General features: G+C 43.5%; 1 protein-coding gene and 1 pseudogene across 7 annotated transcripts in view; both read right to left on the bottom strand.

The window, feature by feature from the left end:
• Positions 1–25,120, bottom strand: part of TIAM1 (T cell lymphoma invasion and metastasis 1) — a 444,177-nt gene that overhangs the window by 263,339 nt on the left and 155,718 nt on the right. The window lies entirely within an intron of this gene.
• Positions 5,977–8,216, bottom strand: LOC112621569 (annotated as a pseudogene).

Raw genomic sequence — 25,120 nt, 5'->3', positions numbered from 1 at the left:
GACCCTGCCCCTAAGAAAAAAAACGTGAAAATGTATGTCCACACAAAAGCTTGTACACAAATATTTCGTAGCAGCACTGGCTGTAATAGCCAAAAAGAAAGATAACCCAAATGTCCATCAATTAATGAGTGGATAAATAAAATATGGTACAGCCATACAATAGAGTATTACTCAGCAATAAAAAGAAGTGAAGTACTGAGACACGATACAACAAAGATGAACCTCAAAAACATGCCAAGTGAAAGAAGTCAGTCGAAAAAGACTCCATACTGCATAATTCCTTTTATATAAAATGTCCAGAACAGGAAATCTATGGAGACAAATTAAATGGTTGGGGTTGGCGATTGGGTAGGAAGAGTTGGAGGGAAATATGGATGGCTGGTAATGGGTACAGAGTTTCTTCTGTCCTAAAAACAATTTTGAGGATGGTAGCAACACTTTATAAATGTACTAAAATTATGGAACTGGCTGTGTATGGTGGTTCATGCGTGTAATCCCAGCACTTTTGGGAGGCTAAGGCAGGCGGATCATTTGACTCAGGAGTTCAAGATCAGCCTGACCAACATGGTGAAACCCCCTCTCTACTAAAAATGCAAAAAATTGGCCAGGCACGGTGATGCACACCTGTAATCTCAGCTACTCGGGAGGCTGGGCATAAGAATCGCTTGAACCTGAGAGGTGGAGGTTGCAGTGAGATCACGCCACTGAACTCCAGCCTGGGCAAAACAGTGAGACTTTGTCTCAAACAATAAATATAAGTGGCTCATGCCTGTAATCCCAGCACTTTGGGAGGCCGAGGTGGGTGGATCACTTGAGGTCAAGAGTTTGAGACCAGCCTGACCAACATGGTGAAACCCCGTCTCTACTAAAAATACAAAGTTAGCTGGGTGTGGTGGCACATGCCGGTAATCCCAGTTACTCAGGAGGCTGAGGCAGGAGAATCACTTGAATCCAGGAGGTGGAGGTTGCAGTGAGCCAAGATCGCATCATTGCACTCCAGCCTGGGCAACAAGAGTGAAACTCCATCTCAAAAAATAAAACAAAATAAATAAAATAAAATAAATAAAATAAAATTATGGAAGTGTACATTTTAAATGGATGAATTGGAAGGGGTATGAATTATAGTTCAACAAAGCTGTTTTTTTAAAAATCCATTAGAGGATAATTAATCTATTACCACAGTATAAAGAAAAGGAATAGACTCAATACCCTAGTTTTTTTAGTTCATTAAAATGTGTGTCAAAATCCTAAATTTAACATATCCACAACGTTCATAAGGCAGTTTATATAGTTAATTCCATATAATTTGCATTGTACCAGATTGGTTAGGGACAGGGGCTTTGGAATGAAACTAGGTTTAAGTCCCAACCCCTTCATTCACATGTTGAATGACCTTGGATCCTCCTCCAAGCCCCAGCTTCTCTATATGTAAGATGAGGAAAATAATAGTGCTTCTTTCACCGATGAGTGAGTACCTGACACAGTGCAGCACTCAAACAGTAACTTTATAAGTAAATAAATAACAACAACAAAACCAAGTACTTGTGTGCAATATACTAAACCTTGCTAGAAGACACAGATAATACAGCCCCTTTCTTCGATTAGATTATTACACCAAGCTGTTTAGTGCTGCAATAATAAGAATGCTATGGACTGAACATTTGTGTCCCCCAAAAATCCGTATGTTGAAATTCTAATCGCCAAGGTGATGTATTTGGAGGTGGAGCCTTTGCGGGGTGATTAGGCATGAGTAGAGTCCTCGTGAATGGTATTGATGCTCTTATAAGAAGAGACACTACCAGCCTAGACAACATGCTGAAACCCCACCTCTACAAAAAATAGAAAAAAATTAGCCAGGCAGCAGCCGGGCACAGTGGCTCACACCTGTAATCCTAGCACTTTGGGAGGCCGAGGCAGGTGGATCACTTGAGCCCAGGAGTTTGAGACCAGCCTGGTCAACATGGTGAATCCCTACCTCTACTAAAAATACAAAACGTAGCTGGGCATGATGGTACATGCCTGTACTCCCAGCTACTCAAGAGGCTGAGGCACAGGAATCACTTGAATGTGGGAGGTGGAAGTTGCAGTAAGCTGAGATCATGCCACTGCACTCCAGCCTGGGCAACAGAGTGAGACTCTGTCTCAAAGAAAACAAAAAATAGCCAGACATGCTGGTGCACACCTGTAGTCCCAACTACTTGGGGGGTTGTGGTGGGAGGATCACCTGAGGCTGGGAGGTCGAGGCTGCAGTGAGTCATGATCACACCACTGCACTCCAGTCTGGGTGACAGAGTAAGACCCTGTCTCAAAAATAAAAAACAAAAAGAACAGACACTAGAGAGATCCTCTCTCTCTGCCATGTTAGTATAGAGAGAGAGAGAGGAGACTGTCTTCAAACCAGGAACCCAATCAGCAGGGACCTTGGTCTTGGACTTCCTCACCTTCAGAACTGTGAGAAATAAGTTTGTGGATTAAGCTGCCCTGTTTGTGGTATTTCTTTACAGCAGTTCAAACTGCCTAAGACAAAGACCAATAAAGCATTATGAGGAGAGATTTGTGCAGAAGACATTTAAACTGGGTCAAGCGGAAATTCTTGAATTAGAGAATGAAAAGAGGGAAGGAAAGGAACAAAATGATAAGCACGTCTCCCATGCAATATGCTTTTGCTAACTCTTATCCAAACACCAGAGACCCCGGGGCTAGATGTTTCAACGATTATCAGCATACTGTATATCCGTATGAAAAACCACAAGGTAATGTAGAAACCATTGGCTAAAATCATAGGTGACAAAAGGCATGACTTGAGATTTACGCCCTGTCTAGAACATAAAGGTAGAAGAAAATGAAAAGCAGAGAGATTGATTGTATATTTTGACCAAGGTACAAGGATCAAGTACATAAATTTCAATTTCCAATTTCCACATTTCTGATCATTAGCTACCACATTCCTATGTATCTTATGAAAGAAAGCAAGAAATGAATTATCTCAGAGCCAAACAACCTCCTGACAACTCTTTGGTCTATTTTTTTTTTCCAAAGACTGATTACCTCCAATGACATTGCTCTCTGAAAAGGCAATTAATGAGATGGATGTAGCACACTGAATGAGAGGATTGAAGTACCTATGCTTTATCTTTTGACAGTTTATAAACAGATTTTTTTAACATGTCAGTCAATTGGTGATATTTTAAATGAGATCACAAAAGTCAAGGTCTTTGCTACAAAAGACACGGCAACAAACTAAAAAAATTAATGAAAGCATGTGATTCTAGTGTAAAAGAACCACTGACGTGACATTATTGGTTCAAGAAATACGCTTTTGTGCCTTCAATATGGAAAAGTAATCAATTTCACCTTGGCGAATTACCATTATGCACTTATGTTTAAACTAGATGTCTGAATATTATCAATATCTTTTAAAAGTGTAAAACATAGGCCAGGCATGGTGGCTTACACTTGTAACCCCAGCACTTTGGGAGGCCAAAAAGGGCAGATCACCTGAGGTCAAGAGTTTGAGACCAGCCTGGCCAACAAGGTGAAACCCCGTCTCTACTAAAATTATGAAAATTAGCCTAGCGTGGTGGTGGGCGCCTGTAATTCCAGCTACTCGGGAGGCTGAGGCAGGGGAATCACTTGGACCCAAGAGGCGGAGGTTGCAGTGGGCGGAGATTGTGCCACTGCAATCCACACTGGGCAACAAAGCGAGACTCCTTCTCAAAAAAAAAAAAAGTGTAAAACATAATAGTTTCATAAATTCAGAATACTTAAAAGAGTAACGCTTTTAATCCCAGCCCTGTCATGATCTAAACATACAGTGATTCTCTCAGAGACAGGGGCCACTAAGTATTACAAGGACTGTGCAAAATGATGTTCAGTAAACACCTATTATGTGCCTGACCCTAGGCTACATCCCACTCCCCAGGAACTCAAAAGTTGGCAGGTTGAGTTCTTTCCCAGGCACCTCTTCACACTTCAACAGTTCTTTCACTCAGCCTTACAAACAGGCTCAAAATGGGCTTTCACAGATTCACCAAACTGATACCGGCCTTGTCCACCAACACTGCACACCTCTCTTTCAGGCGGTCATTTCCAGGGACAATTCCTGATATGCCTTCGGAAAGAAAACCTCCTGTATCTACATCACACTGCAGGTATCACACTGCATATGTGTATCTTCATAGCTTGTATCTATCTACTACATAAGGTTACACACCAACAGGACATGTCCATGTCAGTAAGGCAGGCATGAGAAATGAAAAGCAGAGCTCATTACAGTACATGGGGCACCTGATTTCTTTAAGACCAGCTTCATTTGCTGTTATTCTCCACTTTCCAGAGTGAAAACCTGGAACGGAAAATGAAACGGCGCTTCCAAGGTTATGCTGCAAATCATCAGAACAATCTGGGCCAATGGACAGGTTTCTTGATCTGACAGCTGCTCCTCTATCTGCTGGGACCTGCTGTGTTGAAATTATCATATGCAATCGAGCACCTCAGGAGCAATGCAAATTGCTAAAATCTAAGTAGAGCAGGTGAAGACATTTGCTGGCTGATGACCATATTCTTGTAATGCACTCTGGGGCCACATATCCTGCGGTGTTCAGAGATGTGCTTCCAGTCTCAAGCAGGGAACTGGACACCTCGTAAGTTTAATGAACGAATAAGGCAATTAAGATACTCAAGGAAATATATAACATCTGAAGAGGCCTTGGAAATAGAAGTATTCAAGCAAACACACCATCAAATGAAAAAAGGAATGTCAAAGATCAAGGGGGAAGGGACCCAAATTAAAAATGTTTTTCCTGGGAGGCCAAAGCAGAAGAATTGCTTGCAGTCAAGAGGTCAAGACCAGCCCGGGCAACATGGCAAGACGCCATCTCTACCAAAAAAAAAAAAATCTTTCTTTTTTTTAATTAGCTAGCATGGTGGCACACATTAGTAGTCCCAGCTACTCAGGAAGCTGAGATGGGAGAATTGCTTGAGCACAGTAGTTTGAGGCTATAGTGAGCTATGATCGCACCACTGCACTCCAGCCTGGGTGACAAAGCAAGACCTGTTTCTAAAAAACAAAAGAAAGAAAGCTTTCCCAACCTCCTTAAATTATTCTGTATCGTCTCTTATACTTCAGGATCATACAGCTTGAGTTTGCTTTAAATTTAAAAACCAGAATCCACAAATATCTTACCTTAAGTCCCACAAATAGGTCAAGAGCTGTGAGTGGAGACCCAAGAGGGTTGCACACAAGCGCTACACATACCACTAATGGAACAGGAAACTGTTTTTAGTGGTACATGGAAAACCATGTTTAATCTTTATAGTTATAATTATTTTTCAATGTGTATTAAAAAATGTATTAGCAGCACATTAAGCCCATGACATCAGGACTAGGTAAAGTAACCTCACACCCACACAAGCACACACACACTGACATGATTTGAATGCTGTCCCCTCTAAATCTTTTGTTGAAATGGAATCCCCACAGTTGGAGATGGGGGCTAGCGGGAGGTGTTTGGGTCATAGGAACAGATTCCACATGGCTTCATGCTGTCTTTTTTTTTTTTTTTTTTTTTTTTTGAGACAGAGTTTCACTCTTGTTGCCCAGGCTGAAAAGCAATGGCGTGATCTAGGTTCACTGCAACCTCTGCCTCCCAGGTTCAAGCGATTCTCCTGCCTCAGCCTCACAAGCAGCTGGGATTACAAGCACCTGCCACCATGCCTGGCTAATTTTTTGTAGTTTTAATAGAGACAGGGTTTCACCATTTGACCAGGCAATGCTGTCCTTTCAATAGTGAGTTCTTTACAGACAGACACAGATTTTTTAAAAACAAACTTTATTAGGTTAATAATTATAATCAACCATCATAAAATAGAATGGGAGTTTCAAAACCATACAAGCCACAAGGCTGGCACAAAAGAAGGGTGGGGTCGAGGGTCCCAAGGCATTTTGGGGTGGGAGACAGAGGGAGAGCCAGAGAGTCACCCAGTGTCTGTGGGGATGGCTGGGTCAAGGCAATAAGCTAGGATCTGTACAAGTGAAACATTCACCAGAACGTGACCCACCCTGAAATAGGAGGGAGGAAAATCTTTAAGAGTCTTACAGGTAAGGTCCCAAAACTACAAAATAATAAGAGGGAAATGTATATTCCTCACCCAGTCTTGGCACCAATTTTGTGCTTTAAAAAATATACTGCACTGGAAGATTTAAAAAAAAAAAAAAAAAAAGGTACTCTACACCAGCTGTTTAAAACATAAATCTTATGAACAAATATGTATATATAATATATTTTTAATATTTGATTTAAAATTAAAATGTTTAATATATATTTATATATTATATATATTAATTATATATTATATAATTATATATTAATTGGTATTATATTAATTTATTTATATATCGATACATTAATTGATGGTATATTAATGTTATTTATACTGATATTAATATGTTATATATAATAAACATTTTTAACAAATAAATCTTCTATTGTATCTATGCAGAAATGAACCAAAGTTAGACTCTAAGAGAGTTAACTTCAAGGTCAAAGCAAGGGCGAAGGCAGTGGCAGATGCTGGGGTATGCTCTGTGGAGTGGCCGCCAGGGACAGGACATCCCTCTCCTGCCACCAGCCCGCGCCAGCCGTCTTGAGGCCCTGAGAGGGGTTGTGATGCAATGGGGCTGTTTCCCTGGGCCCGCAGCGCTGGCACGGGTGCTAAACAGAGACCTGTGTTGGCTTCTGTGATGCTCAACTCTGCTCCTGGTCTCCCCCATCCCACTCTGCCCCTGGCTTCTCAGGGAATGGAGACCCACTCACCCTCCCTTCTTGGTTCTGGGGGTCCTCTGGCATGCCCAGAGCTTCTGAGGATGCAGTTGGGAAATCTCACCTAGAAAAGCAAAAGCAAAATCAAACCCACACCGAAAGACCCACAGTTGACTAAAGAAATGCAACCATGTGCAAAGGTGTCTAAGCTCAAGAGGTAAGTGGCTACCTGGAGACATGGGCGAACTGCCGCAGCCCTTCCAGACGGGCCGCTGAGACACCCATATTCCATGTGAGGCTATTTCTCCCTGAGGGGCCTGCTCGGGAACTCGGAGCAGAGACCCCTGGAAACTGCAGGGCAAGGGATCCAAAGACATCCTTGTGCCTGTGCACGTGTGCAACATGCGCCACAGCTATGGCCCAGGGAGGATAGGCCAGGCACACACATTCTAGGGAGGGAGAAGGTGGAAGGAAAGTAACAGCCAGAGAGAGGTGACTGAAACAAGGTTTTCCTTCTAGATGGAATCCATAAACGGCTTTTGTTATTATTAAAAGAATAACTACAAGATACAGGGGCACTGACAGCCGGAATGGATGCTGGGTGCTTATTTGCCTGCGGAAGGTCCTTGGTTTCTGCCTTGGTGTCCAGGGTGTTTTTGACGTCCTGAGCTTTATCTGCTGTGGAATGGCCCCGCTGGGCTGGGCACCTGTGGCCCGGCACCAGCTCTTGTCTAAGCACCTCTTAGAACTTCCGGTACCTGCTCTCTTAGCTGTGTCACCACATGCCAGACCCACCACCCTGGGCCCCCCAGGTGGCCACAGCCTTCTCTTCTCCCAGAGATGTGAGGAAACCCCGTCCCACCCTGAGAGCAGACTGAAGCTCAGTACAGGGCGTTTGTAGAAATTTATTCTTTTTTTGGTGCGGGGGGTGGTTGAGACAGGGTTTCCCTCTTGTCACCCAGGTTAGAGTGCAGGGGCACCATCTCAACTCACTGAAAGATCTGCCTCCCGGGTTCAACCAATTCTCCTGCCTCAGCCTCCTGACTGGCTGGGACTACAGGCGCCCACCACCCCGCCCAGATAATTTTTATATTCTTAGCAGAGACAGGGTTTCTCCATGTTGGGCAGGCTGGTTTCTAACTCTTGACCTGAAATGATCCGCCCACCTCAGCCTCCCCAAGTGCTGGGATTACAGCATGAGCCACCGAGCCTGGCCTCTGTCTTTTTTCAAGGAGGGTCTGTATATGGATGGTGTGCAGGGACGCCGCCTTCTGACGATGTCGGGAAGGGGAAAACAGGAACCTGTGTCAGAATCGGTCCTTGTCCCGTGGAGGCAGCCAGCGAGGATGAAGGGGAAGACCAGGGACTTCTCTCCACAGCTGCAGACACTGGTCCAAGGCGCAGGGTGCCAGCCCCAGTGGTGGGTGGCTCAGTGAGTTGGTGCCAGGTAGCCATGCGTGGGGGCCCATGGTGAGCGTCACTGGGGGAGGAGGTGGACCTGGAGGGAAGCCGGCAGCAGCAGTGTGTGTGTCTCTCCCAGGTGCACCTTCCCCAGAGCCAGGTGTATAGAGTGAAGTCACCTCTTCCCAGTGGCCCTAATGAGGGGGCCTGGAGCCTGGTGCCTGCTGCGAGCACGCAGGCTGCGCGAGCACGACTTCTGTGAATGGTGAGTTCTCATGAGAGAATAAAAAAGTGTGTGGCACCTTCTCTCCCTCTCTTGCTCAGGCTTTCACCATGTGACATGCCTGTTCCCCCTTCACTCTCCACCATGATTATAGATTTCCTGAGGCCTCCCTAGAAGCCTAGCAGATGCCAGCAAAAAGCTACTTGTACTGTCTGCAAAATGACGAGCCAATTAAAGCCCTTTTCTTTATAAATTACCCAGTCTTAGGTATTTCTTTATCCAATGCAAGAATACCCTAATACACACACACACACACACACACGTACACATACACCTCTTATGTGAATATGGTGAATCTGATAAAGAAGGGTACAAATGCCAGAAGTTGATCTCCAAGACACAGGGGACAGGGTGGTCAAGAGAAAGTACAGAGCAGGGCATGGTGGCTCACGCCTATAATCCCAACACTTTTTGAGGCAGGAAGATCACTTGAGACCAGGAGTTCAAGACCAGTCTGGGCAATAAAGCAACACCCCATCTCTACAAAAAAATTAAAATAAAATAAAAGCCAAGCATGGTGATGCACACCTACAGTCCCAGCTACTCAAAAGGCTGAGGCAGGAGGATCATTTGAGCCGAGGACTTGGAGGCTATGATAATGCCACTGCATTCCAGCCTGGGTGACTGAGCAAAACCTTGTCTCTTAAAAAATAAAAAATAAAAATAAAAACGGGGAAAGTGGAGGGAGCCAGGAGGCTAGACATTAAGCCCTGCTGCTTATGTTTTTATGCCTCAATTTCTTCATCTGTAAAATGGGGATAATAATTGAATCTACATCACAGAGTTCATATGAGAATTGAATAAATTAAAAATAGTAAGCACTCAACAGAAGCGTTACCTATCACTAAAATTCAACACAAATTTAAGGTAAAAGCAAGAAGACAAGGGGAAAAGAGGGAGGACCACAGGCTGCCAGCAGCAACAAGCACTGACTCTGCTAAGCCAGGGTTCAGAAAACTTTCTCTGCAAAGGGCCAGATGGTAAACATTTTAGGCCTTCCTGGCCATAAGGTCTGTGTCACAAGCACTCAACTCCACCACTGGAGCATGAAACAAGCCACGGGCAATACGTACAAGAATGGGTGTGGCTACATTCCAATAAAATTTTACTCATGGATGCTGACATTTGAATTTCATGTAACTTTCCCATATCACAAAGCATTATTCTTCTTAGGATATTTTCCCCAACCTTTTTTTTATTATTTTTATTTTATTTTATTGAGACGGAGGCTCTCTCTGTCACCCAGGCTGGAGTGCAGTGGCGTGATCTCAGCTCACTGCAACCTCCGCCTGCTGGGTCCAAGCAATTCTCCTGCCTCAGTCTCCCGAGTAGCTGGGATTACAGGTGCCTTCCACCACACCCAGCTAATTTTAGTATTTTTAATAGAGACAGCGTTTTGCCATGTGGACCAGGCTGGTCTGGAACTCCTGACCCCAGGTGATCTGCCTGCCTCAGCCTCCCAAAATGCTAGGATTACAGGCGTAAGCCACCGCCCCCAGGCTCCCCAACCATTTAAAACCATAAAGTCTATTCTTAGCCTAAGTAACGAAACAAGGCAGTGGTCGGCTGAGTTGCTGAGCCACGTGCTACACACCAGGCACACACAGGCTGCCCAACTACATTTATATTCATATGAACAGACTGGTCAGCGAGACAATCAGAGTCCCATGCATGGGACACTGCCATTTAATCTCTTATTTTCGATCTCCAGAGCGAGAAAGATTTTTTTTTTTTTTTTTTTTTTTTTTTGAGACGGAGTCTTGCTCTGTTGCCCAGGCTGGAGTGCAGTGGCGCAATCTCGGCTCACTGCAAGCTCCGCCTCCCGGGTTCACGCCATTCTCCTGCCTCAGCCTCCCGAGTAGCTGGGACTACAGGCGCCCGCCGCTGCGCCCGGCTAATTTTTTCTATTTTTAGTAGAGACGGGGTTTCACCATGGTCTCGATCTCCTGACCTTGTGATCCACCCGCCTCGGCCTCCCAAAGTGCTGGGATTACAGGCGTGAGCCACCGCGCCTGGCCGAGCGAGAAAGATTTTAACCAATATTTGATGAACTGTCTAAACTACTTAGTGAGAACAAGCTTCAATTTATCCATCTTAGCCCTGGTATTTTTCTATATAAATCAATTCCTAAAGTACATATTTATAACTATAAACGTCAAGCCTCCACTCGGAGTTTTGGGCTCTTCATTCTGCACTCCACCACACATTATGTCCAACATGACAAATTTATTTCATTACATTCAGTAATCAGGAATATTTCCAGTGGTGGGAAGAAGCCTTGGAACATATCACTTTTCAGTATGGATTCCTCATTTTAAAGATATACTTTTAAAAAATCTATCAGAGGAATTTTTTAGAAAGCACAAATACTTTCTTAAGCAAGAATGAGAAATGAGAGATGTTTGGAGAATTTACATTCATTCATTCCTCAGTACCCACTTTGTGGATGCAGTATTATGGGCATAATGTTTTCAGTTTTGATTAAATAATTAATGATGTAAAAACAAGGTATTATTTAAATTCTCTCCAATCACCGGAAGAACAGAACCTCAGTACTCCAACTTGCTTGTTTTTCTCTATTCTCTAAAGCAATTTGAGAATCTCACTAATGGACAAGTTGTAAAACTTCTGTACTACTGTTATCAAAAATGACAAGTGATTTGCCAGTATACACGTTCACTTCACTATCGTACCCTTTAAGATAGTATCTTCCAATTTAAACTTGATCTTGGCTTTGCCTTTTCCTATGTATTGAAATTACATTAGCTCTTCTCATCATCATCCCCTTAGAAGTAAGAAGTAATAATGCAGGAGCACCTGTGCAATCACAGATGTTACGAGCAGGAAGAAGGCCACCAGACAAGATTCCAGGAGGTGAAACATCGTATCAGCCCAGAAGACAGCCATGATCCATGGGACCAAAGACTGACAGTTTTTAATCAAAACTTCATTATGGTTCTTGAAAAGTAAAGTCTGAAAACAAAAACAAACCACCTTGTATAAATATATTGTATATTTTGCCATTTGATCAAGCCCAGAGCTTTTTAAATGAACCTATGCCAGGAAACACTGATGGTCACCCATTAAAAACAACTTTTTAATTGCATGCTGCTGAATTCTAATACATTCCAAATGGAGGCTTCTCGTTCTCCTTTCTTCATGCTGAAAGTGATGACTAGCTTTTCCAGCATCAAAACCAGACTAGCATTCAAAGATTCCTAGTCAGACCTGGGCACTCACATCAAAGGGACTTGTCTGGCCTTCTACCAGCCACGCCCCTTCTTAAAGGGGCAAGGATTCCCGGGCAGACAAGCAGATACCTTTCTAGAAGATACCAGGGCACCTTGGCCCCAATGTCCACGTCCAGGCCCTCTAGGGGCTCTTTCTTAGTTCTGACCTCCCAAGGTAGTGGACGATACTACATGTGCACTCATAGGCCCGAGGGCAGCTCTTGGGGGGGATTTTAGAGGAGGCTTCTTTGTATACGCTGTTGTGTCCACAAAACCTTTCATGGTCCAAGATGGAGCCAGGGGTGGGAGGATAAGGAAGGGTCATGGCTGGGGCTGGCTTTCCCCTACCTTACGATCGCACATGGTATTCTAAGGAGTCTGACCATTATAACTCTGAATCTAGCTTTCCAAGTCATTATGAAAGTCTAGCCGGGCGCGGTGGCTCACCCCTGTAATCCTAGCACTTTGGGAGGCCGAGGCGGGCGGATCACAAGGTCAGGAGATCGAGACCACGGTGAAACCCCGTCTCTACTAAAAAATACAAAAAATTAGCCGGGTGCTGTGGTGGGCGCCTGTGGTCCCAGCTACTCGGGAGGCTGAGGCAGGAGAATGGCATAAACCCGGGAGGCGGAGCTTGCAGTGAGCCAAGATCGCCCCACTGCACTCCAGCCTGGGGGACAGAGCGAGACTCCGTCTCAACAACAACAACAAAAAAAACAAAAGAAAGTCTAGGCCGGGCACAGTGGCTCACCCCTGTAATCCTAACACCTTGCGAGGCCGAGGTAGGTGGATCACCTGAGGTCAGGAGTTCGAGACCAGCCTGGCCAACATGGCAAAACCATGGCTCTACTAAAAATACAAAAATTAGCTGGGCATGGTGGCAGGCGCCTATAATCCCAGCTACTCAAGAGGCTGAGGTAGGAGAATCGCTTGAATCCAGGAGGTGGAGGTTGCAGTGAGCTAAGATCACTCCAGTCTGGGTGACAGAGCAACACTCTGTCTAAAACAACAACAAAAAATAAATAAACGAACAATGGAAAGTCTATTTGTCAAGGTAGGAGAATACGTTTTATTTTACAATTTGTTAGCTTGACTTACAACACCTTTTATATATCCAGACAAAGGTTATATGCGCCTTCATTTGTATTCTTGCCCATAGGCCTGCTTTTTTCCACCAAAAAGAGATCATAAATGCCTTTTTTTTTTTTTTAATTAAAAGCTGCTAGATATATAAAAAGAGTACCTGATTTAGGAAGGTTCGACTTACAGTTTTTGACTTTACAATGGCACAAAAGCAATAAGCATTCATCAGAAATCATACTTTAAGTACCCATACACCCATGCTGTTTTTCACTTTCAGTACAGTACTTAATACATTACATGAGATACTCAACACTTTGTTATAAAACAGGCTTTGTGTTAGATAATTCTGCCTAACTGTAGGCTAATGTAAGCGTTTGAGCACATTTAAGGTAGGCTAGGCTAAGCTAGGATGTTCGGTAAATTAAGTGTATTAAATGTATTTTCACCTTAAGGTATTTTCAACTTACAATGGGTTTCCTGAGTCGTAGCCTCATTGTAAACTGATGAGCATCTGTACTCTCATTCTCAGAAGCCATGAAAAGATGGTATTTTTAGGTTGATTTGGTATTGTCTGCCTTGCTAAAAAGCCGAAAATGAGGCTGAGTGCAGCGGCTCACACCTGTAATCCCAGCACTCTGGGAGGCTAAGGCGGGCGGATCACCTGAGGTCGGGAGTTTGAGACCAGCCTGACCAACATGGTGAAACCCCATCTCTAGTAAAAATGACAAAATTAGCCGGGCGTGGTGGCAGGCGCCTGTAATCCCGGCTACTCAGGAGGCTGAGGCAGGAGAATTGCTTGAACCCGGGAGGTGAAGGTTATGGTGAGCTGAGATGGCACCACTGCACTCCAGCCTGGGCAACAAGAGTGAAACTCTGTCTCCAAAAAAAAAAAAAAAAAGTGCTGAAAATGATCTTCAATACCTGATACACTGTAGACATTTGTCTCCTCCAAATCCCATATTGAAATGTGACCTCCAATATTGGAGGTGGGACCTGGTAGCAGGCGTTCTGGTCATGGGGGCAGATCCCTCATGAATGGCTTGGTGCCACGCTTGCAGTCATGAGTGAGTTCTTGCTCTATTAGTTCAAGCACGAGTGGGTTGTTTAAGAGAGACTGGCACCTCCTACACTCTCTCTTGTTCCTTTTCACCATGTGACATGCTTGCTCCCCCTTCATCTTCTGCCATGAGTAAAAGCTTCTTGCGGCCTCACAGAAGCCAGGCAGATACTGGTGCCTTGCTTATACAGAACCATGAGTCAAATAAACCTCTCTTCTGGTTTTTTTTTTTTTTTTTTGAGACTGAGTCTCACTCTGTCACCCAGCTACAGTGCAGTGGTACGATCTCAGCTCACAGAAACTTGCACCTCTTGGGCTCAAGAGATTCTCCTGCCTCAGCCTCCCGAGTAGCTGGGTCTACAGGTGCCCGCCACAATGTCTGGCTAATTTTTGTATTTTTAGTTAGGACAGGCTATCACCATGTTGGCCAGGCTGGTCTCGAACTCCTGACCTCAAGTGATTCGCCTGCTTTGGCCTCCCAAAGTGCTGGGATTACAGGCATGAGCTACTGCGCCCGGCCCTCTCTTTATAAATTACCGAGCCTCAGGTATTGCTTTATAGCATTGAAAAATGGATTAACACAGTACTTTGCCAGAATTCTTAAAAATGAAAAATGAAATGCAACAGGCTGTCCACTGACGTCCACTTCTGAGGCTGCTTTTGAGGCATTACTATTCCATGAGCTCAACACCACCCTGTCCTCCCCAGCAGCATCCTCTACCTCTGCACCCAGAACATGCCCAAGAGACACGAAGGCTCCCAGAGGTGAATGCAGTCATATTGTGCCTTATAAAACCTGTGTGTGTCCGAACTGCTGGATTCCACATGAATGTCGGGAATCCCCTCCACCACCACTGAGAACCATGGCTAAAGTATATCTGAATTTTTTAAGAGAAGAATTTCAGTACCTCCTTGGACTTCAGTTGTTTGTGAGGACTTTTAACTTAGCCATTTTCTAAAGCTGAGAGTGTTTGTTTGAATGTGGAGTATCATAAAACGTCACTTAAGAAGTGGTTTTAATAGAAACAGAACCAGCACTTGGAACGCCCTAAGTCTTTCCTGACTTTACCACTGACTGTTACACTATATAATAACCATATGGCCTGCATTTCCAGGAGAGTTCCGATTTCATGTACCTTATTACATTAAATTAATAAATAGACTCATACTGATTCTTAAAGATTTTCTTCTTTTTTAATATTTTCCAAATGTTATATAATAAAGCACATGTTTTTTCATAATCAGAAACAAATAAAACTCATTTATATATTATGTAAATATACATTTATATTTATATTGTGTGTATACAAAAACCCGCATGTGAATGCTTATAGCAATTTTATTCATAATTGCTAAAACTCAGAAGCAGCCACAATGTCCTTCAGTAGGTGAAGGGATAATCAATGGTATATCACACAAAGGAATATTATCCGGCACTAAGAAAAAATGAGCTAGCAAGCCACAGAAAAATATGGAAGAACCCTGGATACATATTACTAAGTGAAAGAGGCCCATCTGAAAAAGCTACACACTGTACGACTCCAACTACATGACATCCTGGAAAAGGTAAAACGATAGAGACAGTAACAAGAGCAGTGGTTGCCAGGGGTGGGGGAAAGGAGGGATGAACAGGCAGAGCACAAAAGATTTTTAGAGCAGTGAAACCAATTTTGTGGGATACTATGTGGTGAACACACGTCATTATACATTTGTCCAACTGCACAGAAGGTACAACAGCAAGAGTGAAGCCCAGTGTAAACTATGAACTCTGGGTGGTGATGACAGTTGAACATTGGTTTGCTGTTTGTAAAAAAATGCACCAGTCTGGGGCAGGATGTTATGGTGCGGGAGGTGGACCGGGAGTGAGGGAGGAAGGGGTGTATGGGAACTCTCTGTGCTTTCGACCCAATGTGGCTGGCCACCTAAAACTGCTCTAAAAATGAAAATCTACTCATTCTCTCTCTCTCTCTCTCTCTCTCTCTCTCTCTCTCTCTCACACACACACACACACACAGCCAGAGGAGCCAGAGCAAACACACAGGGCTCATGTTTATGGCCTCTTGCCTGACAGCAGTGGGCAACCATTCTCCTTGCCCACAGCCTTGCTTTCTTCTTCCATGGTATGAAGCGATTCTAGTTGCTACCCACGAACTAGTAACTGGGGCCGGGCATGATGGTTCACACCTGTAATCCCAGCACTTTGGGAGGCCAAGGTCATTTGAGGTCAGAAGTTCAAGACCAGCCTCGACAACACAGTGAAACCCCCGTATCTACCAAAAATACAAACATTAGCCAGACATGGTGGCGCGTGCCTATAGTCCCAGCTACTCTGAGGCTGTGGCACCAGAATTGCTTGAGCCCAGGAGGCAGAGGTTGCAGTGAGCTGAGATCGCGCCACTGCACTCCAGCCTGGGCAACAGAGTGAGACTCTGTCTCAAAAAAAAAAAAAAAAGAAGAGGTGGAGGAGAACAAAACTAGTAAGTAGAGCTCTCTGGAGATGTCACCATGTCTCAGGGAGCTACTTCTAGAGAAGTGACAAATGGCCCCACACACAGATCACTGCTTGCCTCCAGAGAGAAGCAGTCCACTGGGGACACGGTGCTGCTGCAGACATGTGACAGTAAGGACGGCTTTTGCCCCCAGAGCAGCAGAGAAAATTGGACAAGAGGGGCCCTCAGAAGCCGAGGTCATCCAAACACAGCCAATCACCAGATACGCCACAGAGGCGAAGAGGAGGGCCAACCTTGCATTTTCTGCCACAAGAGAATGTATTGTTCTCTCCAACTGAGAAAGCAGATTGCGTTACACTTCTCCACATAAATGAACTTACACAGAGGGCATGGGGGTAGTAAAAGGTGCTAGACAAGAGAATAAATATTGACTAAAACATCTATCTTGGGGAGGGAACACATGCGTTCCCCCTGGCTGTCAGGTGAAAATTTTTGCTTTATAAATTGGGGAGGTTACTAAAAGGACGTGAGATGCATGGAATTCATGAACAGCTATCTGTGAAAAATCTATCCTAATTAGGAAACAACATGTACATGCCTGAAACAGCAGGCCAGCAGGGAGGGCCAGAACAGAAAGAAAATAAGGAGCGAAAACAAAATAAGGCATGTCTAGCAAATGGGTGCATCATTCTCCCTCTAGATTTAAAATTCAACAGGAACATGGCTTTTTACCTCCGTAATGGCTGTGACATTGATTGGGATATAAGCTAACGGAGGTCCCCAGAGTGCTAAACTAAATTAGAGGAAGTCCTATAATTACAGCTGGCAGTTAATTATTATATGATGGGAACTGTAATCAAAGTAACAGATACACTATTATTTTCCATCTTCTCTGCAAAACACATCTAACAAAGTCTCTTAAGAGTACAGGGGCTTGTTTGGTGGTTCAACTTATGCCGATTCCTACTGCCCAAAATCCACACCAGAACCTCGTTCTTGCAGGTGACTTGGGCTGTGACCTCCGTGCCTGCCCCATTCCCGCCTTTCCCACACATGCCTCCTGCCAATCTTCAACGCATTCGCAGGTCCCTCTGCCTGGAATGTTCTTTCTCCGGATTTCCATGGGGTCTCTCCCTCCATGCAGATCTCAGGATCACACCTCCTGGGAGAAGGATCCCCAGACCACCCTGTCTAAAACAGACACCCACCACCCTCTCCATGTCTATTCTCTTAGCTGCCCCACTGTAGCTCCCGAAACACTGTCTGGCTCTCAGTTGGTCCTCAATAAATACAAAAAATATATATATATATATATATATATATAATGTTTAATATGATATAATAATATAAAATATTATATAATATTAATTACATTAGCAATTATAACAATTACATATTATATTTAATAATATTAATATAAAACTAAATATCGGGCCAGGTGCAGTGGCTTACGCCTGTAATCCCAGCACTTTGGGCGGCCAAGGTGGGTGGATCACTTGACGTCAGGAGCTCGAGAACAGCCTGGTCAACATGGTGAAATCCCGCCTCTACTAAAAATACAAAAATTAGCTGGGCCTGATGGCAGACGCCTGTAATCCCAGCTACTCAGGAGGCTGAGACAGGAGAATCACTTGAACCTGGGGTGGAGGTTCCAGTGAGCTGAGATGGCACCACTGCACTCCAGGCTGGTGGAAAGAAACCAAAGCAAAAGGACATAGGATCGCTGTGGTATCATTGTATTTAAGTGAACAACATTCTAGCAAGACCTATATTCAGACCAGCCTAGAAGTGATAAGGTCTGCGTTCAATTTAGCTGCAGATCTTCAGATGCAACATCAAAGAGGTAATGAAAGGGAATTGAGATTTTCGAGGTATCTTTTATATACTAAGCACTATGTTTGGCTCTGAAGAGGTATGATCTCTTAAAGAACTATCATGCCCATTTATAAGTGTCATTTTATAAATAGCAAAAACTGAGGCAGAGAAGTTGGCCAAAGTCACACATACAGCAAGTGCCAAATTCCTATACAGATCTTTTTGCATCCAAAAGCTCTGCTAAGGGTCCATGTTTCAAATAGCTTCCTTCCTCTCTTCCTTCTCTCCTCCTCTTTTCCTCCCATTTTAATTCCTTTGGAAAAAAACTCACAAAGTAGAAACCAATATACAAACATCTTGATACCTGCCACCCAAAATGAACATTTCTAATTTAAATAATGACAATCACATTGACCAAATCAGCTCTTGGTTTAAGTTTCCCAATATCCCCGCACCAGAAATGAGATAACAGGACAAAGAGTTGGTGAAACCTCATTCAAATTACAATTTATGGCCACCCTTCCTGGCTTGGTGCCAACACGTTATGATCCAAATCTGTTAGGGGGAGTCTTCCCAGTCAAAGGCAGCTCTGTGTAAAACAAACCTCTCTATACAGAAAGAAACCCTTTCATTCCATTCCAGAAGTCAGAATGTGAAGATGCCGGGCTGCCGTCTGCCAGGGCAGAAGGAAAGACATGGAAAAGGGGAAAATAAGAAGGGGCAGAGGCAACAGGTCTCACACTAACCATTTACAGGAACAAAGGAACTGCAGAATTCTTCCCTGTTACCTTGTAGAATGGATGAACCATGGAATACCTGATAAACTTCTAAGCAAGCTTCAGCCTGCCCCTGTGTAGATTTGCACAGGCTCCAAGCACCTCCGACTGCCATGGGATGAACATGGACCAATGTGTTGGCTTCCCTTTGACCTCCCCTCTACAAGCCCCTCCCAACCTCCCCTCTGCACCAGCAGAATGGGACCCAGGGGCACAGGAAGTGCCTAATCTCTGCAAGCAAATGTCAATCTTCAGGGCAAAAAAAAAAAAAAAAAAAAAAGGCTTTGTTCTTTAGAACCAGAGTTGAAACTAGGTTGAAATGACCACATAAATTCACTAACGAATTCACAAAGGAAGCACCTGTTCTCAGAAAGGCATGGAAAATTGTAAAACAATCTGTCTTTTTATGCCATCCTTCTGAATGAAGAACTATGGATGAACTGGGCCTGGGGGAGACCTGGTCAGTTTTCCCACACAGTGGTAATGGTTTGTGTTACTGAAGAAAATGTCAAAATCTTTTTCTTAAATAAACCACCACAAAACTTTACTCCACTAAAAATGAAAAATAACATAGCCATGGGACGTAGCCCACATCTTTTCTATTCTCCCATCACACTTCAAATTATCTAAACACCTGATCAAGCGCATAAAGAAATGGTGGCTGTGCTATCGTTGCAAAATTCCCACTGCAGGCAGAACTCTGCCATCCTCATAGCACAGTACACAGTTCCCAGGCACGAAAATTCTGTGTGCTCCCTCAGTAAAGGAGAAAAATTATAACCAATTACAATACCAAGGGCATTAGCCACTTTGATAAATATCTAAGCAGGCTTCAGTCTGTGCCTGGGCAGATATGGAGAACTATTTAGTGTGATATGAGAATACAGAGTTGATCATTTATCTTGTGAAACTGAAGAAGAAAGAGAAATGTAAACATCAGCATCTCTTATCACCCAGGCTCTGTCTCTTCTCAAACAATTAAAAATAGCCTTTGGGATGGGCCCGGTGGCTCACGCCTGTAATCCCAGCACTTTGGGAGGCCAAGGCTGGCGGCTCACTTGAGGCCAGAAGTTCGAGACCAGTTTAGCCAACGTGGAGAAACCCCATCTCTACTAAAAATACAAAATAAATAGATAAATAAAATAAAATAAAATTAGCGGTTTCCAGAAACTAAAAAGAAACAGCAAAGCCAAAATTAATTCCACAAGGCAGAATTGGTTGCTTTACTCATCTATACTATGTATAATAAAGAATAATACATTTCTATTATTATAAATCTTACTTTGACATTTTAGATATAACATTAATGCCCCCTGAGATATACTAAAATTTGTCTATAAAGCAAGGAAATTATTTTTTTTTAATATTGGCTTGGATAAGTTCTCTCTTTAAAATTTATACCCGAGTATCCTTAAATACTTCGTGCCATTTTAAACTGATTTTGATTTAAGATATATTACAATCTATTAAAGTTTTAAAAATAATAAATTAACGTTTAGGTCAACTAAATTAAATAATTATATACAATATATTATTGCTTTAAATCCCAAGGCAAAGAAAGGAAATTGCTTCTTCTAGCTAACAGATGAATTGTATGCATCCACCGTGGGGGGAAATGCTTCCTTCATCTAAGAGAGCTTGCCCCAAAAGTTTCTATTGCTCACAGCAAACGTTGCAAAATGTGAACGTTTTTAAAATGGATGATTTGTATCTTGAGATCTATGTTATAGCCCAAGAGATGAGTAAACCATAGCTGTTACAAAGAGGTGTTATCTGAAAGTTTCCAAGCTTAAATTCAATATGACATTTAGGATTATTAAAACCCATGAAGATTTTTGACTTTGAGTTGATACAAGCGAAATGAGTGGCCCCCTGCACAAATAGGCATGCCTTTCCCTGGATCTTCAAAGCCAATATTCCAGCTCATAAATGTCTCTCACAAGTGTTCTCTATTCCCCTAACTCAAATAAAGCTAACTTCACGTTTGCCTTGGAAAACAGACCTTTTTCAAAGAATGTTGACACTTTCATTGATTTCTAAGGCACACACATACACTCACTCACACATCCTGATTTTTCTAAGTCAGAGAAGCCTGACTGTCAGCTATATATGGTCCTATCCACCAAAAAAAAAACCAAAAAACAAAAAAACAAAACAAAACAAAACAAAACCCACAAACAAATAAAAAAAGCTAAACTAAAATTTTAAAGAATTGGAAGGAAATATAAGGCGAAATATAAGGACACCACTCTTTCTTTTTTTTTGTTTATCTTTTCTTTTTTTGAGACAGAGTCTCCCTCTGAAACCCGGGCTGGAGTGCAGTGGCGTGATCTTCGCTCACTGCAAGCTCCACTCCCTGGGTTCAAGCAATTCTCCTACCTCAGCCTCCCGAGTAGCTAGGACTACAGGCACCTGCCACCATGCCCCGCAAATTACTTTTGTATTTTTAGTAGAGATGGGATTTCACCATGTTAGCCAAGCTGGTCTCAAACTCCTGACCTCAGGTGATCTGCCCGCCTCAGCTACCCAAAGTGCTGGGACAGCAGGCATGAGCCACCGTGCCCGGTCAGACACCATATTTTTTGATTTATAAATTAGAGTGGTGGCAGCATATGCTGGAATATACACTCCGGGAGAGCAATATCTTTGTGGATTTTGTGCACTCCTATATCCCAACTGCCTAGTAAAGTGCCTTTGAGTAGATTTCAGCTCATGGAATCCTCTCAACGACATTATGAGACAGGTACTATACCTACCCTGTTTTACAGCTAAGAAACTGAAATTCAAAGAACTTCACTACCAAAGTGACACAGCTGGTTAAGGGGGCATAGAAGCCTTTAAGTTTTGCCCAGTCCTCTTCTCTGTCTTTACCATTTGGTTACTGTATTCCTGTCATCTAATGACTTCAACACACATCAGAAGTCCTTGACTATTTTTAAAGGGGAATCCCGGCTGGGCGTAGTGGGTCATGCCTGTAATCCCAGCACTTTGGGAGGCCGAGGCAGGCGGATCACCTGAGGTCGGCAGTTCAAGAGCAGCCTGACCAACACGGAGAAACCCCGTCTCTACTAAAAAGACAAAAATTAGCCAGGCATTGTGGCAGGCTCCTGTAATCCCAGCTACTCAGGAGGCTAAGGCAGGAGAATCGCTTGAACCCGGGAGGCAGAGGTTGCGGTGAGCCGAGATCGTGCCTTTGCACTCCAGCCTGGGCAACAAGAGCAAAACTCCATCACGAAATAAATAAATACATAAATACATAAAGAAATAAAGTGGAATCACTGCAGGGTGAGTCTGCATTTTTTAAGTCGAAGTTAGGAACTCAAAAAGTAAACAAGTGCATATGAAAAGATAAATTCATATGCACTAATTTAATCCAAAAGCATGAATGAAAGTATTTTTTAAACTAAATATTCATTGGTGATGTCATGTATCCAATGACCTCTGTCCCTAGTCAGTGTTAGTAACCAGCTCTTCATCAGCTACAGATAGACCCCAGCACTTCTGTACCTATTCCTCATTCTACTGTCTAGACCTGAAATTTTAACTGGGAAAAGATGGAAGCTAACACAAGGCAGGAAAAAATGGGCCCTGACCTGCTAATGTAGCCTAGAGCTGAATATAAACAACAGTAAACTGTTCCTTTATTGGGATACAGCAGCCATGTCAATCATTGCTTCCCAACAACCCCGCTTTTTGGACAGCCCGCCTGGGCAAGTCTGAGATCACCCATCACACATGCACCCTTTCATCCTAGCAGAAGGTAGGTGAATACATGACTCAGTATTGGCCAAACAGACTCTCACTTAAAAATCTGGAATTAAGATTGGGCTCACACCTGTAATCCCAGCACTATGAGAGGCCAAGGCAGGGGGATCACGAGGTCAGGAGATCGAGACCATCCTGGCTAACAAGGTGAAACCCCGTCTCTACTAAAAACACAAAAAAAAAATTAGCCGGGCGTGGTGGCGGGCACCTGTAGTCCCAGCTACTCGGGAGGCTGAGGCAGGAGAATGACGTGAACCCAGGAGGCGGAGCTTACAGTGAACTAAGATCGTGCCACTGCACTCCAGCCTGGGTGACAGAGCGAGACTCCATCTCAAAAAGAAAAAGTGACTAAAAAATGTATCTTTCTGTACGTCTCCAAGAAGACAGGGGCTCACAGCGCCACGGCTGATGTGCAGGGCTCATAATCACAGACCATTGCCAACATCCCTGAAATGCCAAATCACAAAAGGCAGCATGACTCAGAAGAATTTGAATTATCCCAAGGTTAACAGTTAAGTATAAAGATTATATACTTTTTTTTTTTTTTTTTTTAAGACAGAGTCTCACTCTGTCACCCAGGCTGGAGTGCAGTGGCGCGATCTCGGCTCACTGCAACCTCCGCCTCTCGGGTTCAAGCGATTCTCCTGCCTCAGCCTCCTGAGTAGCTGGTACTACAGGCGCCCGCCACCACACCTGGCTAATTTTTTGTATTTTTAGTAGAGACGCGGTTTCACTGTATTAGCCAGGATGGTCTTGATCTCTTGACCTCATGATCTGCCCGACTCGGCCTCCCAAAGTGCTGGGATTACAGGCGTGAGCCACCGCGCCCGGCCGATGACATACTTTTTTAAGGAAAAAATCCATAGTACAGAGAAAACAAAAACAACTCCCCACTGCTTTTTTTGAAGAAAATCTACCAAGCTCTTAGGTTGTTTTTCTGCTATTCAGGTAGCACTACAGAACAAGGCCAGTCTGACTCATGATAGCTCAAAATTACAAAATAATCTAGTATGGATTCAGCCTTACTGGTTTCAAATACACATAACATATAAACAGATGCCCAGATAAATACATAAAGAAGTGAAGCTAGAATAAGGAAGAGTCTAAAAATTGCTGGGGGCTAGAAAATAGAGAGAGCCCTTCTGCTCGATGCATCTTGCTTGATACTGGGAGAAAGGAGGAGGAGAAAAGTCAAAAAATGAATTAGATAGTCCCTGCCCTCAAAGACTTCCTAGTCTAGCTGAGAAGACAGTCACCCTCACAAATAGCTCAAATCCAGGGCAGATAGTGACAGAGGCTAATTGGAAGTCTCAGCAAAGCGTGATGGGATCACAGAGGCAGGAGCAATTAATCACAGGCAAGCCAGGCAGGCGACACTTGGCCGCAACTCACGCAGGGCTGTCATTATAAAAGGAAATCCACTCTAACAGTTATCATGAAATTGTATCCATGATCTTTAAGTCCTATCAGTCCATACCTTTTATCTGACTAATCGAAATCCCAACCTTTTCCAGGAAAAACAACATTTGTTTATCATTCCCTCCAAGAGCTCTTAAGATGACACGATGACCTTGAATTATCCTTTTATCTTTAGAAAATATCCTCCCTCTGAAAAGGCAACAAAAAAGTGAAGATAATATCCCCAAAGAGTTCAAGACCATAAATGAAAATAACCAAATTGCTTGGTCTCTACCCCGTAACTGAGCTGCTGCACTTCACATTCCACTCAACTGTTTGCCGTGGTAGTAACACTTTAGCAAACAGAGCTATGATAAAAAACCACGCGTCTGTAAAACATTTATTACAGTCTTACTCAGAGGTTCTGTCCCTCATCAAAAAACACTGGTCAAATTCTACACCAAGTCCTATTTTAAAGCGGGGGGGGGGCGGTGGGGGGAAGTGTATGCCAAGCTGGTGAAATTCTAGTAAGGTCTTGTTTGTTTGTTTAAGAGATGGGGTCTCTTTATATTGCCCAGTCTGGTCTGGAACGCCTAACTCAAGTGGTCCTCCTACCTCAGCCTCCTGAGTAGCTGGGATTACAGACTTGAGCCACCACTTCCACCTATTGTCTGCAGTTCTGTGACTTGCATTGTGCCAATTTCAGTTTCCTGGTTTCGATAATGCAGTATAGCTAAGGAAGATGTCACCACTGGGGGAAGCTGGGTGGTGGGTACCCAGGACCTCTCTATTATTTTTCAACTTCTTGTAAGTCAGTCCACAATTATTTCAAAATAAAAAGTTTTTAAAAACGCTCAAGGCATTTATGACTTTGCAGAGCTCTGCCAATACCCAACAGCTCCCTTTTCCTCCTAGATCCTAATACTTTGATATTGGCCCTTAAAACTTGCAGATACAGGCCAGGCATAGTGGGCATGCCTGTAATCTCAGCACTTTGGGAGGCCAAGGCAGGAGGAATGTTTGAGCCCAGGAGTTTGAGATCAGCCTGGGTGAGAAAGTGAGACCACCCCCCATCTCTACACAAAAATAAAAAATTAGCCG

The sequence above is a fragment of the Theropithecus gelada genome, chromosome 3 (genome assembly GCF_003255815.1).
Source record: "Theropithecus gelada isolate Dixy chromosome 3, Tgel_1.0, whole genome shotgun sequence".
NCBI classification, from domain to species: domain Eukaryota; kingdom Metazoa; phylum Chordata; class Mammalia; order Primates; family Cercopithecidae; genus Theropithecus; species Theropithecus gelada.
Note: the sequence above shows the minus strand (reverse complement) of the source record. Positions and strands in the feature narration are given on the sequence as shown.